This window comes from Hydra vulgaris, chromosome 01 (assembly GCF_038396675.1).
Source record: "Hydra vulgaris chromosome 01, alternate assembly HydraT2T_AEP".
NCBI classification, from domain to species: Eukaryota; Metazoa; Cnidaria; class Hydrozoa; order Anthoathecata; family Hydridae; genus Hydra; species Hydra vulgaris.
This window is the reverse complement of record NC_088920.1, coordinates 7918818-7933483: the sequence shown is the minus strand read 5'-3', so window position 1 is coordinate 7933483 and position 14666 is coordinate 7918818. Positions and strand designations below refer to the sequence as shown.

Here is a 14666-nt window from a genome sequence, read left to right as displayed (position 1 = left end):
GGGCTCTCCTATTTTTATCAGCATACCTAAATGAAAGGAGATTGTCTAGTTAGACAAGATTTAATCAAATCCAATTTTACGACACAGTAATGGCAACAGCTACATTAGTTATACATTTATTACTATTTATTTTTAAAATAAAATCACCACTACTATTATATAGAGGGTTGTAGCACAATTAACATAAAAATTACAAGCTTTTTATAGTTGTGAGGTAGGAAGTCTTCTATTCACATACTAAGCATAGCTGTCAAAGAAGAATTTTTTCTTCTTTCCAAAAAAACTGTATTTTAAAGATTGGTTTTGTCTTTCAGTGCCATTGTTAGTATTAATATTTCGCAAGAAGCGTTGTCGCCGAAAAGCAAATACCCATCTCTAAACGACAATATTAATACTAAAAGCAATGGAAATGCTGTAATAAAATTAATAATAAAAGAATCAAAAAGCACTTTATAAATAATCATTTTTATGAAGTCCTGCTAAAGGATGGATATAAAATAAAACCAAAATTGTTTTTATATTTTTTGACATGTATTTAGTTTACATTTTATAAAAAAAAAAACAATTTTGTTTTTATTTTTCACTATTATTTAACCTTTTGGTTACATAACCATGTACTGTTTAAATATTCTGCTAATTTTGGGTTATATTTCCACACGTCAGAATATTTTAACGCTTCTACAGCATTTTGGCAAATTTCTTCTGTAGTTGCATGAGCATCTTTATGCAGTTTTGACTTAACTGCATCTTAAGCAGTACAACATCCATTACCAGTTTTGGAAAGCCATCTCTCCCAAGCTTGCTCTTGATGAAAGTCACAAATTAAAATATTACAGCCTAAATAAAAAGAGTTTTGTTTATACAACAATTGAGTTAACACTAAAAAAACAAACAAAACATGATTATTAAGCAACACTCCTTACCTGGAAAGACCGATTCCAATAACCTTATTTCTTCATTTGAGTAATCAGTTAAACAAAACTTTGGTTGAAATGTAGGGTTCCATTTTTAAATGCATAATAGCACTTCTGTGATAGCTGATGTGGTTTCGTTTTCACAAACAAAAATGGCAACAACCTGATAATCAATGTTTGTTTTAACAACGAGAAAAAAAGTGGTGGAGCATACCTAGTTGTGCGGTATGTGGCATCAAGGAAAATTAACTCATTTCCATAACTCAAAAGTATTCTTTTCTGCCACATATCTTGATAGATAAATAACAATGAATCCTTAAGCTCAGGATCAATAACCGTATTTGCACCTTTTGGTGTAAACTTTATCACTGCTTCTTGGAAAGTTATTTGCCATTCATTTATTTTATCATGCAAACATTCTTGATCTATCAAAGATCTGCGAAGTTTTCTTCTCGCATTCAGCATATGATTTCGAATGGTCTTATCTATTGGAAAGTAACGTTTGTTTGCGCTCTGTAGATTATTATTGGCAGTAAATGTGCTGAACCATTTTTATAATATTTCTGTCTTTTCCATGCTGACAGTCGAGTGTTGCTCGTGTTGACACAATGAATGGTACTCCGGTGTAGGAAAAATCTTTGTCCTCGTAAAACAACTTGTGTTCTTACTTAAACAGTTCTAAATAAAATAAATTACACTTATCAAAGTTATTTCTATGTTTCAAGGGAAAAAAACATAAGAAATAGAGTTGAACATTTGCTACAGTTAGACAGAACTTTATCTACATCTTATTTAATTAATTTCCTAACCTTCAAAGTTCTTTTCCATGCTACCTGAACAAGTAAAAATATAATGTACAGTGTGCAACATTTCGTGCTCTCCAATTTTTGCACAAACATCTGCGTAAGTGGCAAAAACATGCTTGACAACAGGTACTGTAGATTCAACTGACGCCATTTTTACTGAAAATAGTAAAACTTAAATTTTGTAATTCTATAGGAATACTCTTGTATGATACAAGTTGTATCATAAGAGTAGGAATCACATAAGATAATAAAAAATCTTACCCACTAAATGTTTTAAATCAAGATAGCAACTATCTTCAAGAAATAGTAAACGATTTTAAAATAGGAGCTAAATAAATATTTTAACTGTTTAATAACCTTATCATAAAGAAAGACAATACAATGAATAGCACAAAACATCATTTAAAACAAAATTGTCCTTTTGAACAACATTATGCAGTTATTACACTAACTTTAAGAACATAAACATAAAGAAAAGCAATGTAATGAATAGCACCTAATACTATTATAGGTTTCATACTATTATTAATGTCATACTGTCGTTCAAAAGGACATTTTTGTTTTAAATGCATTTAAAACAAAAATGTCCTTTTGAACAACATTATGCAGTTGTTACACAAATTTTAAGAACATGGATTTAAAAATGAACTAAATATATATATGTATATTTTTTGTTGTTGAAGAACATAAAAATAAAGAAAAGCAACATAATGATTAGCACATAACAGCAATTAAAACGAAAATATCTTTTTGAAGGACATTAGGTGCCATTTACCTTGAGCTTTAAGTTGCCGCACAATTTTTATGTTTAATATCGTTTTAAATTAGACGAAAATAGCACATGCGTAAACTTTTTTCGAGGTCTGCGACTTTAGTGAAATCGAAACTGTACTTTTGAACGACAGGATATTGCACTAACCGAATCAAAACATCTAAAAAACTTAACCAGTTTCTTGACGAATTAGGGAAAAAAAAAGCACAAAGCAAATTTATAATTAGTTTGTTGGACAACAAAATTTGTTAAAAAGAGGCACAATCTTTACAGTAAATGCTACTGTTGCATGCTATAAAATTGTGCGGCCGTGGCGCAGTGGTTAGAGCACTTGCTTTAAATCAGGAGATCCAGGATCGAAGCAAGCTTTAGGCATATTTTTGCGTCACGGTAAGTAAAGAGGCGTGAACTTCCTGGTGAAATGCACTTCCGCGACGATCTGTTACAAGACCGTTAGGACTTCTTGGGGCACCTAGAAAAAAAAGCTATAAAATTAGTCTCTTTAGTTATAAATTCTAAACCATTCAGTGACGGGGAAAGATTACTTAAATATAAAATTATTCGCACCCCTTCCATTCCCTTCCCGGCAAATGTAGACCTTTTAGACCAGTCAAAAAGCAAGGACTTTATTTTTTTTTTAGCGAAAATTTTAATTGCACCCAACCACGTGACACCTACTAGCGTTTGCCGTGGTGAAAGCTCAATGACTGAATACTGGTGTTTTTTCCAGACAGGAAAAGAAAATAAAGACGGAAAAAAAAACAACTTGTCATTAATTAAGCTGTTTGTAAAAAAGCTCATCAGATAAAAAAAAAAAAAGAATACAAGTGTTTTAAGTTACAAAGAAATATAAGTGAAAACAAATTTCAGTTCAATTCCAACTCTTTTAACATTATTTGATAAAAAAATATTTTTAATTATTTGTTTTCTTTTATAAAAACTGACTACTTCAATGAGCTCGGCGCCAGCCGGTTCGGTGACTCCGTATCTATTAAACCGGTTGAACTAAATAAGCATTCTGATGGCACCGGTGTCGCTGAAACTGAAAATATTACCCGTGCAATTTGTGTCAAAACCGGGAACAATTTTTGATTAAGTTAGAAAAATTCGATGGCACTATTTTCCTAGCCCTAAAAGTATTGCAGACTGTAATCGTTTATTTCTTTTTCAAGTTTATCATTGTTTTCAATTAAATGGCAGCATGATTTATCTGTTACAAGTTCAATTAAGTTGATTGGCTTTCGTCCTTGTTGTTAACGAAAGTAGTAGTATTTGCAAATGGTGGCGTTGACGATTGCTGAAATGTTTTTAAGGTATTGTCAGTTGAGCTGTTTGATGAGTTTAAAATGTTAGTTAAACAATTTGTTTCAATTGTTATATCGATTTCTTCGGATTCTTTTAGATGCATTTCATAAAATATTTTTAGAAACATTTTTGCCTTTGTAATGCATTCATATCTATCGATATCATTTTTGATTTACTCAAATTTACGATATTTGAAATCAAGAAAAGTAGCTGCTAAGAAAAAATCATTAGCAAAAATGTTTATAAAACGCCCTTTTAGATCCTTAATAATTCCTTTTGAAAAGTCTTAACTAGTACTGTAAAAATGGGTTGCGATTCAAGTATTCCATTTAGAGGAGAATACAATGTTGGAAACGGAAATGTTACTGTAACATATTTCTTTCCGCTAAAAAGTTTTGTTCGCTCGTTAATTGGGTGTAACAAATCACATAAATCCTCCAGCACCTAAAATTCATTAGCAGTGGGAAGATAGCCTTTTATATTTTGGTATTCAATGCTTTTCATATCCATTGCAGTTTTATTAGTTAATACAGATTCAATCATATCGAATTGGCTATTCCAGCGAATAGCTATATCCTGTACTAACTTTATTTTAGTTTCATATCGAAGTGTTTCTTAAACTCGTCTTAACTTTTTTTGTAACATCTCCGAATGCTTAAATGAATCAACAATGTGCCTACAGTATGAAATTACCTTGGCGATTTCTAATTTACCTTCGTTAATTTTTTCAATTTCCTTAACTTCGCTTTCTGTAATTTCTTTATTAATTCAATCAACTTGTAATATATTGTAATATAATATCAAATTTTGTAATATAATATCAAATCAACTTATATCTTGTAATATTATATCAACTTATATCTTGTAATATTATATTAAATCAACAATCTTGTAATATAATATCAAATCAACAATATAATATCAACTTGTAATATAATATCAAATCAACTTTTTTTTCCGCGCAGCGGCCTTATTCGTCAAGTTTCGTGTTTCGGAATTATAGAGCTGAGAGAGGGTTATAACCACAATTAAGTAGCCTCCTCGTCTATAGTGGCCTTCTGGGCCTTGGGGAGGTGAATTAACAAAAAAAAAAAAAAAAAAAAAAAACTATTTTCCATTACCATCGTAATCTTTTACTTCGTAACGCTTTGAACCATTTTTTACTTTTTTTTACTTTTATATCTCTCGTGTTTAGAAGATCGTTAACCACAAGATTTAAACGATGACTAGCACATGAAATCTTAAGAACATTATCATCAAATTTATTTACTGCAGAGAAAATTTTTGCACCTGAGTCAGTAACTAGTGCAAAAATCTTATTATTGATTGACCATTCACTTAAGATTTTGTTTAACGTATTAAATAGATATTCAGCTGTTTTCACTTGAGACATAAACCTAAGATCCAAGTTTCGGTCAACCAGAATCATATTATTGTCAATAAAATGACAAGTCACACCGAGCTAGCTGTTTTTACTCAATGATGACCAAACATCACAAGTAATTGTAATGAAATGACATCCTTTAAATTCTAGCATTAAAATTGATCTTAAATTGTCCGTAATTGATGGAATTAATTTTTTGCTCACTGTATTTATGCATGGCATTTTGTAGCTTTTGTTTAACTCACTAACTAAATTTATAAAATCTGGATGACGTACTATCGAAATCGGCTGATCAGTATCAACAATAAAATTCACCAATAACTTGTTAAATTTTTAATGACCAGTCTCTTCAAAACTATTTTCATTACCGCTCTCAATATACGTGCATTTCTAATATCTTTTTATTTGATTAAACATTATAAATCTTTTTAATTTTAACAAAGTTAAAATTAAAAAGATTTATAATTTGTTAACAAAGGCAAAAGATTTATAATTTGTTAACAAAGGCAAATATGACTGTTAAATAGAATGCAGTTGTTTCATAGCCAGAATAAAATATTTGCCCCCTTCCTTTCTTATTAAATTAAAAAATTAAAATATAGTATCTTCCTCCGTCCCAATGACCTCTCTCCTAATCCAGCATTATGTTATTTGTTTACTCTCTTGAAGTTCTATTAAGGGTTTGAGGATTTCAACAACTTCCAAAAAAATTACTATTAGTCACCGGTACCGGTATCTGCGGTCACTTGAGAACAACTAAAAGTACTCAAGAGCAACTTATAATATACTGAAAGTAGCTTCACAACGTCTTCTGGTAATTATGTATGGTAACTAGAATTAAATTCCGCCTTAGTTAACAATTTATAATGTTAACAGTAAGTAACTGCCAAATCTTAGTTCTAACATAGTATCTCAAAAATAATAAACAAACAACCAGGCCTGAAAAGAGGTTGGGAAAGATTCATTGGGTGTGTGTTTGTAAAAATAATATTATTCTCATCTTACACTATTTTTGTATACTTTTTCTCTATTTTTACTATATTAACATTTTATTTATATTATTTTTTCATTTCTTTAGTATTTTTATAAATATTAAATAATCAAAATTGCAAATTTCTTTTTTCGATATCCCAATTAATTTAAACTCAAAATATTGCTAGTTAGCTTCTGTATTTCTGGTTTTACGACTGATCATTTAACGAGGGCTCGCCAAAAAAGGTTTTTCTGCATGCTTTTTAGCATCTGCCTTTTTATGATCAAAAGATTTTTCCTGACGGCCCTGCATTATTAAACAACTTCATAACATATGACAATAATTGTTATATTATTTTTTTTTTTTTTTTTTTTATTTAGGTACCCCAAGAAGTCCTAACGGTCTTGTCACAGAGCACCGCGGAAGTGCATTTAACCAGGAAGTTCACGCCTCCTTCCTTACCGTGACCCGAAAATTTGTCCAGAGCTCGTTTCGAACCTATATCTCCTGCTTATAAAGCAAGCGTTCTAACCACTGCGCCACGGCCGCAAAATATTAAAAAACTTTAAATTTATGTACTGTTTTTTTTATTTTTTTTATTTTTAGCAATCTTTGCATGTGATTATTAAAAAGATTTTCATACAATATCGATCCGATATACAGTGCCAATCCGTTCCGTTCTTTAACTAGGGCTCTAAAGATAATTAAATTGTGAGATCCTTCATATCGAAATAGTTTATTTTGAAACTTATATTTACTTTTACTTTTCCTATTTTAGACTTATATTTGTTTTATATTTATCAAGAAATCAAAAGGACTTTTTTACAATATTAAATCATTTGGACCTAACAAAATTTATCCTGCGTGGCGTTCATATTGTTTTGTTTCATTAAGATTTAAATTATATAATTTAAAAATATATAAAGCAGACGTAAATTACTTGATTTCGTTTATTACTTCCCCCCTCCTCCCCTCACATTTTGACTAAATCAACTTTTAGTCGATTTCATAAAGTGTTAGTCATTCAAACTATAATTTCAAAATTATTTCAAAAATTTCAAAAATTTTAATATTAGTTCAAAAGTTGACTTTGGTTGACTTTTGAAAATATATTAGTCGATTTAGTCGACAGTCTAACTTTTTAATAGTCGTAAAAACACTACTTTAAATATAGTTTAAACAAATATAGTTTTCAATTTTATTTTGAATTAGAAGTTCAAATTTTTTTAATTCAATATTGAATGAAGATGCTTTTAAGCATCTTTATTCAACAATTAATTAGTAGAAACTCGAATAACCCAGTAAACACGCTTTAGTTGGTCCAACTGACGGACCAGTATTGGCTATAGTTGGCTAACTATTGGCATTTCGAGCCAACCATTAACCGACTGTATACCGCGTGTTTTTGAATCGTAAAAGTTTCCAGTAAGTTTTACAAATGTAATTATAGTTTATGTAAATGTAACGAGTTAATTCACTATTTATTACAGCAGCTGATATTATAAACTGCATATCACAACTAAATAGTAATAAGTCCCCAGATAGCTGTGGGGTAAGTGCTGAACACCTTAAACACTCTCATAATAACAATCTTTTTTTGTGGCTCGCTAATTTTTATAATAGCATTCTAACGTATGGAAAGGTTCCAAAATATTTATCAACTTCAACAATTATTCCACTTGTTAAGTCATATGAAAAATCTCTTAATAATCCGGATAATTACCGTGGAATTATCATTTTACCTATCTTTACCAAACTTCTAGAAAATCTAATCTTGCACTTATGTCCTAATATAATAGATAGCCACTCCCATCAGTTTGGTTTTAAAAAAAAGTTCTACACTCCACGCAGAATTGTTTTTGAGCGAAACCATTAAGCACTATAGTAACAATAGCACGCCACCATATATGTGCTGTTTAGATGCAAATAAAGCGTTTGATACTTGCAACTGGGATTTGCTATTTGAGAAGTTCTACTTCCAAAAAAAATTACCTTTATCTGTAGTACACACAATCTCATCGCTATATCTCTCTGGTACTGCTAACGTATCCTATCAGGGAGTTACCTCAAATAACTGTCACACGGGGTGCGTCAAGAGTCTATTCTATCGCCACATTTGTATTGCATTTATACTAAAAATATCTTAAATGAAATCGTCTCAGAATATAAAGTAGGTTCAACAATAAATGGTATCTATACTGGTGTCATTGCATACACAGAAGATGTAATTTTGCTAAGTCAACAATCTCTGGTCTGCAAGTACTGATTGACGGGTTTCAAACTTATGGAATATCAAACTTTATTAAGGTGGTAACCCTAGAAATAATTTATTTTTTGAGTTTAAGCTATTTATTGATATTTTGTAGTAAAACTTGATTCTATTTCAAAAAATTAAAATAAAAAATAATTCAAAATTTTTTTTGCTTTGATTATCCGAAAATAAATTAGTTAAACCTCAAACAATGGGGTAAATTTGAAAACATAATATCTCATTAAATAATAACTCTACAGCTTTGACATTTTGCAGAAATGCTTCTTATATATAATATTTTTATTTGTCATAGGATTTTTTGATTTCCCTCGATAACTACAAAGTTATGCAAAATGTTTCAGAGTTTATTTATTTAGTCACTCAAATAAGTACTACATTTCATATAAATCTGAAAATTGCTCTTTATATTACAAAATCCTATGAGAAATGATTTATCAATGTCTTATAAAAGTGTTCTGAAAATTTCAGTTCATAAATTCATACCATTTTTAAATAACCATGTTTTAAAATGTTTAATGTCTCGAAAATTATTAAACTGGGAAACGAGACTTTTAATAAAGTATTTTAAAAATAATGTTATATTAGGAGATTTGAGCTTCATATGTTTAACACGTTTATTATCAGCCTCCATTAGTTTCTTGGAAGTTATTTGTCCTTTAATTCCAAAACTTTCCAAAACAGATTTTACTCCTTCCCCGCCATCATTGAAATGAAGAACTGCAGAGTTAATTGCCAATTCAAACGTTCCTCTGGATAAGAATACATTTTTAGGACAGCGAGTCCATATTATTGCGTTAAATTCGTTAAATGCGTTTGCATTCTGCGTTTGTCCATAGAGGCATTTGGTTAGCAATTTATCATCAGATAAATCTTGAAATATTGGTTTCAGCTTTAAATAGATCCATATTGATAAATTAATTTTATCATTATGAAACTTAGTACCATTTAGTTGATCAAGTTGCCACTTACACCAAGAATTTTTATCTCTGGAACACATAGCATGGCGACCTGCAGGATCATTAAGTGCGGTGCAATGGTAGAGAATGGCTCCTATAGCTTTCTTCATTGCGTATACATTATCAGAGTTTCTCCGAATAGCAAAACCATAGTAGTTTTGCATGGAATTAATAATAGTATCAGTAAGTTTCCCTTTACCGTGTACTGGAGTTTTTGTCCCTTTAAAGTTTTTCACTAAATTTCGAACTCTAGTACCAATTCGCTTTTGCACAAGGCCAATACACTCTAATTTCTCAATGTTAATTCCGTTCTCCTTGTAAGGATTAGATTCAACAACTTCTTTAAAAGAAGAAGTATCTCCTGAAATTTACTTTATTAATCATTAGTCAACAGTTAGAGAGAAGCTGGAGCTTAATTAAGAAATGCTGGAAATTAAATTAAGGTAAATATAATTTTGTTTACTGGTGACATAATAAAATCAGTTACTACTATTTATTGCGTGTTTTTTTACTTTTTTTAACATGCTGCTTCGGAAACACTTTCTTTCTCTGCCACTCTCTATTAGATCAGAGAGAGAATTAATAAAACTTATGTAATTACTGAGCTCTTACGTATTTCTTAATAGCTCAATTGATAATGAACATTTATAAGAAATATTTTACGAGTTGCTTGCTATTTTATGGTATAATTGTTCAAATTGTTTAACTATAATTGCACTTCGATTGTTTAAATATTGTAATAAATAAAATCTTTTTAGTCCAAGTTTTTTATTTTATAAAATATCTTAAGGTGGAAAACCCCTGAAAAATTTTTTTTGAGTAAATATCGACATTTTATAAATTTAACTTCATATACATAAAGTAAATAACAAAATTAACTGAAAAAAACAAAAAAATTTTTTTGGGGTAAAATGGTAGCTGTAGCAGGTGCCAAAAACACCAAAATATTGAAAGACCCCGGCCAACGTATCTAAAAATGTACACAGTTTTAACAAAATCTTTTTTGCATACTTGATTTAACAAGGTAGTTTTGTGATATGAGCGAAGCAGATTTTTCATAATAATTTTTAATAGGCTTATATATTGGACCGAAGTACATGTAAAAAATTTAACCAAATTTTATGAATTTGTTGACCTATTTAAAGACTGGATTCAATTTTTAAAAAAATCTGTCAATTTTAAATCACAGAAGACAATCAAACAAATTCATACTTAAAATTTTAACTTAACACCACTTTTAGTTATTTAGATATGCTGGCCGGCGTCTTAAAAACTCTTCATCTGAGAAAAACAGCTTTTAAAAATGCTAACATAAAAAATTTCAAAATAGTGTAAATAAATATGCAAATCTATATATAATAAAAAAAGTTAAATCTTAAAATGCACCAGTTTGATATGGGTTTTGCTCTTTTTCAATAAATTTGTCATATCGACTCTTCTTTTTACCACGAATTACTTGTCTGCGTTACTTTGCTCGTTCTGTGTTTTTATATATGGCTAAGTATAATCGCTTTTGATTAATTTTTCTACATCCTTCTAACAAATACTTTCCAGGTCTTAAATTCATTTTTTCTAAAACTAAAACACTAGCTTGTCTACCAATGTTAAAATGGGCAACTGCATCAAAAGTGCCAAATTGAAGATGTGTAAGTGAGACATAATGGCCTTTTGGTATACGCTCCCATATTGTCATGTTAAAAGACTCATTGTTATTTTGGTTAAGGCCATGCAGACATTTTTTTAAAAGAATATCACTACTTAATTCATCATAAATTGGCTTAAGTTTCCAAATAATAGATATTGGTAAGCCAGGACCAGGTCTATATGTTGAGGTATGGTTTGCTTTGTCACGATTATACCGACACCAACTATTTGAACCTTCTGGACAGTGAGGAAAATGTAAATTTTCATTTTTTGGTGAAGCAACATGATAAAGTGTAGCTCTTACAGCAGATTTCATAGCATTTAAATTATTTTTGTTTTGGCGAATTGCAATGCCATAATAATTTTGGAGACGATCGATAGTTGTATCGGTCAATTTTCCACGACCACCAAGACCTTTTTCTTTTTTTTTTTAAATTAAGTAAACGTGTTCCAACTCTTTTTTGCACATGGCCAACACATTCAAGTTTATTTATAAGAACACCTTGATAAACATTTTTTACAGCATCATAACCTTTGCTATCTCCATCATCATAGAAATCAGTATATCTTAGATTATGTTTTTCAATAGATCTACTCCATATTCTGCGGGCTCCCTCTGGCTCCATTCCACCAGGTAGTCCTTGGTAATTAAAAGCACATTTATGTTTATCATGCCATTTTTCATAGGCTAATGGGTTTTCCTTCTTTAGATGTTCTTTATGAAAACATGCTTTACATACCTATATTTTGAGAAAAACATATTAAAATCTGAAGTATGTAACATCAAATAGATTTTAATATTTCAAAAAATACCAATCTTTTATAATATGTAATATATATATATATATATATATATATATATATATATATATATATATATATATATATATATATATATATATATATATATAATATAGTATGTAACAATATATATATATATATATATATATATATATATATATATAATATAGTATGTAACAATATATATATATATATATATAATGTATATATATATATATATATATATATAAATGTATATATATATTTATATATATATATATATATATATATATATATATATATAAGTATGTATGTATACATATATATATATATATATATATATATATATATATATATGTACTGTGTATACATATATATCAAATCAGGTGGGCGTTTATATACACACAGAAAAACATATATATGCATATAAGCATATAATATATATGCATATATGCAAATCTAAAAAAACAAACAAATTGTATACTTAAGAGCCGTTTTTTCTAAGAATCAGGCAAATTCCTGAAACTGTGGAAGTGACCTCCTCCAAATTGCTTGAATTTTTTATATATTGATCAGAATATAGAGAAAACCTGTTGGGGAAAAAAAAAATTTTCAAAAATGTTTCGTTCACTCGGAATCTGGGCTTAAATTTTTGAGATTTTTTTAAAAATTTTTAGAAATTTAGTTTTTGCCACCTTTGAACCCATTTTTTTGGCAAGGCAAAAAGTTGCACATAGCTTTTGTAGTTAATATCAGACGTAACCCAAAAGCTCTCTCCAAAAAATATAAAAAAGTTGCGTGACACTGTGCGGTTGGCTAATTATCATAGTTCAAAAGTACAAAATCAATCAGTTTTGTCAACTTTTAATCGGAGTTAATTCTAGCGGCGAAGTGTTGCACACAATTTTTCTTTTAGGATTTGAAATTATCAAAGGTATTGAGTCTAAAAATGCAAAGAAAGTTATGTGATACCTAAGGCCTATTAATATATTAAGGCTTGAAATTGGAAAAAAATGTTTTAGTATACTTACAAAATGAACCATTACGGCAGAGGCGCTTAGTTTTGTAAAAATGTAAACATATCAGCACTGTTTTGTAAAACAAAATAAAAACTTGAAACTAATATATACTTTGAATAATATTACCTCCACAATATATCCAATATTCCATTGTTTTTCATATGCAACAGCAACCCAATCATTCACTTTCCATACAAGACAAATTTCTTTTGCAAGATTGGCGATGTCTTCCTCATATTTATTATCATCTTCTTTGTCTCCTGCCAGATTAAAGTCATCATTTTCGCCATAAACTTCTTTGTTATCGTTAACCTGACTATTTTCATTATTTTCTGTTGTCGGTTCTACCAGCTTACCTTTTCTTTTCAGGTTACTAAATCTATAACAATATCAATTGTACATATTTTTAAACATATGTAAACAAACACACAAAATTATAACTTTCACCTAAATTTTAATTTCATATTTGTAAAAGAACTATTTAACAGTCAGAAACATAATCTAATTTGCAAAAGTTTTGATAGCAACAATGCCTACCTTGAAAATAAAGATCTTATCTGTTGGCTAGTTACATATTGAGCAGGCGGAAGTTCTCTCCTCAGCTGCATGTGAACCTGCTCAGGGCTCATTTTATTACCTGATTCTTCTCCACGAATAAAGTATTTATACAACAGTTCTTTCTGCTGATTTGAAAATCTAAAAGAACTTCAAACTGGTAATGCCCAACCTTGCAATAGAAAAATGTTCATGCAATGTGGTTTGTCTTTTACGGAAGCACTGTTAGAGGATGAAGAAATTGGCATATTTAGTTGTGAAGTAATTTTCATCTTATGAACAAACGAGTTGCGAACTTTATCCAATGATGTTAATGATTTCGGAACTGTATGAAGACCGGATAGCATGTGTTCTTCTAACTCAGCATCGCTTTCAAATGATAAAGTACAAATCATTTCAGTGCAAAATCTTAATGAATATAATTGCCTGTCACTTCTTTTCTGTTTTTCCTTAAGTGACTTGTTACGCTTAATTGAATTATCTGTTTTGCTATATGGCAACAACAACTTAATCGAGGGTTGAATTTTAAGATTTCCATACTCTTGTTCAATTCCCTCACCGATATTGAAATAACGCCACATCTTTATACTTTTCTCACCAAATTTCAACTAATGTTCTTAATCTTTGGTCCCGTAACTACAGTTTTATCATTGCTAATTTGAGCAACTGCTACTTTTGCATCTTTAGCGCCAAAACTATAATGCATAGCCTTGTGTATATCTTCAGCAGTCAAAAGATTATTACCAGAGTCAACGTAACTCTTTAAAATTGTCTTTACAACTGCACTCTCCCTGTCACATTGATCTTTTCCACAACAGGGTTCATTATAATCATATCTCAGCAACTTTATATCTCTCTCTTTGCATACATTGTAGATTGCTTCAGCTGAAAGATTTCCCTGATAGCAGCCGGCATTATCAGATTTGGTAAACATTTTCTTGATATGCGGTTGATCAATTCTGAATTGGTCTAAAACTGCAGTGGCTAACGAAACAACATCACCTATTCCCTGATCACACCTATACATTGAAGTAAAGTAAACACGTTTGAATAACTTTCCTGCTATTTTTATGAAGAATATATCCACATGTAAACTCATTCCTTTCTTGCCAAAATACTCTCTTTGGCCCTCTCTGTATCGAACCGGAAGAATTTTTTGACAGAAATCTTTAAGCCAGAAAGCAGTTTCATCGTTTAATTGCTTAAAAGCTTCGATTTTTGCCTTTTTCTGTTGAGAATCTCTCATCAGGTGTTTTATGTAGTTGAATACATCCTTTACAGCAATT

General features: G+C 29.8%; 1 long non-coding RNA gene across 1 annotated transcript; it reads right to left on the bottom strand.

Moving 5' to 3' along the window:
• Nucleotides 1-301: 301 nt before the first annotated feature.
• LOC136074769 (uncharacterized) lies at nt 302-656 on the bottom strand. Its single transcript, XR_010635411.1, has 2 exons — nt 596-656; nt 302-375 (listed from the first exon to the last, which is right to left on the bottom strand). It is a non-coding gene; the product is annotated as an uncharacterized LOC136074769 (long non-coding RNA).
• Nucleotides 657-14666: the final 14010 nt, after the last annotated feature.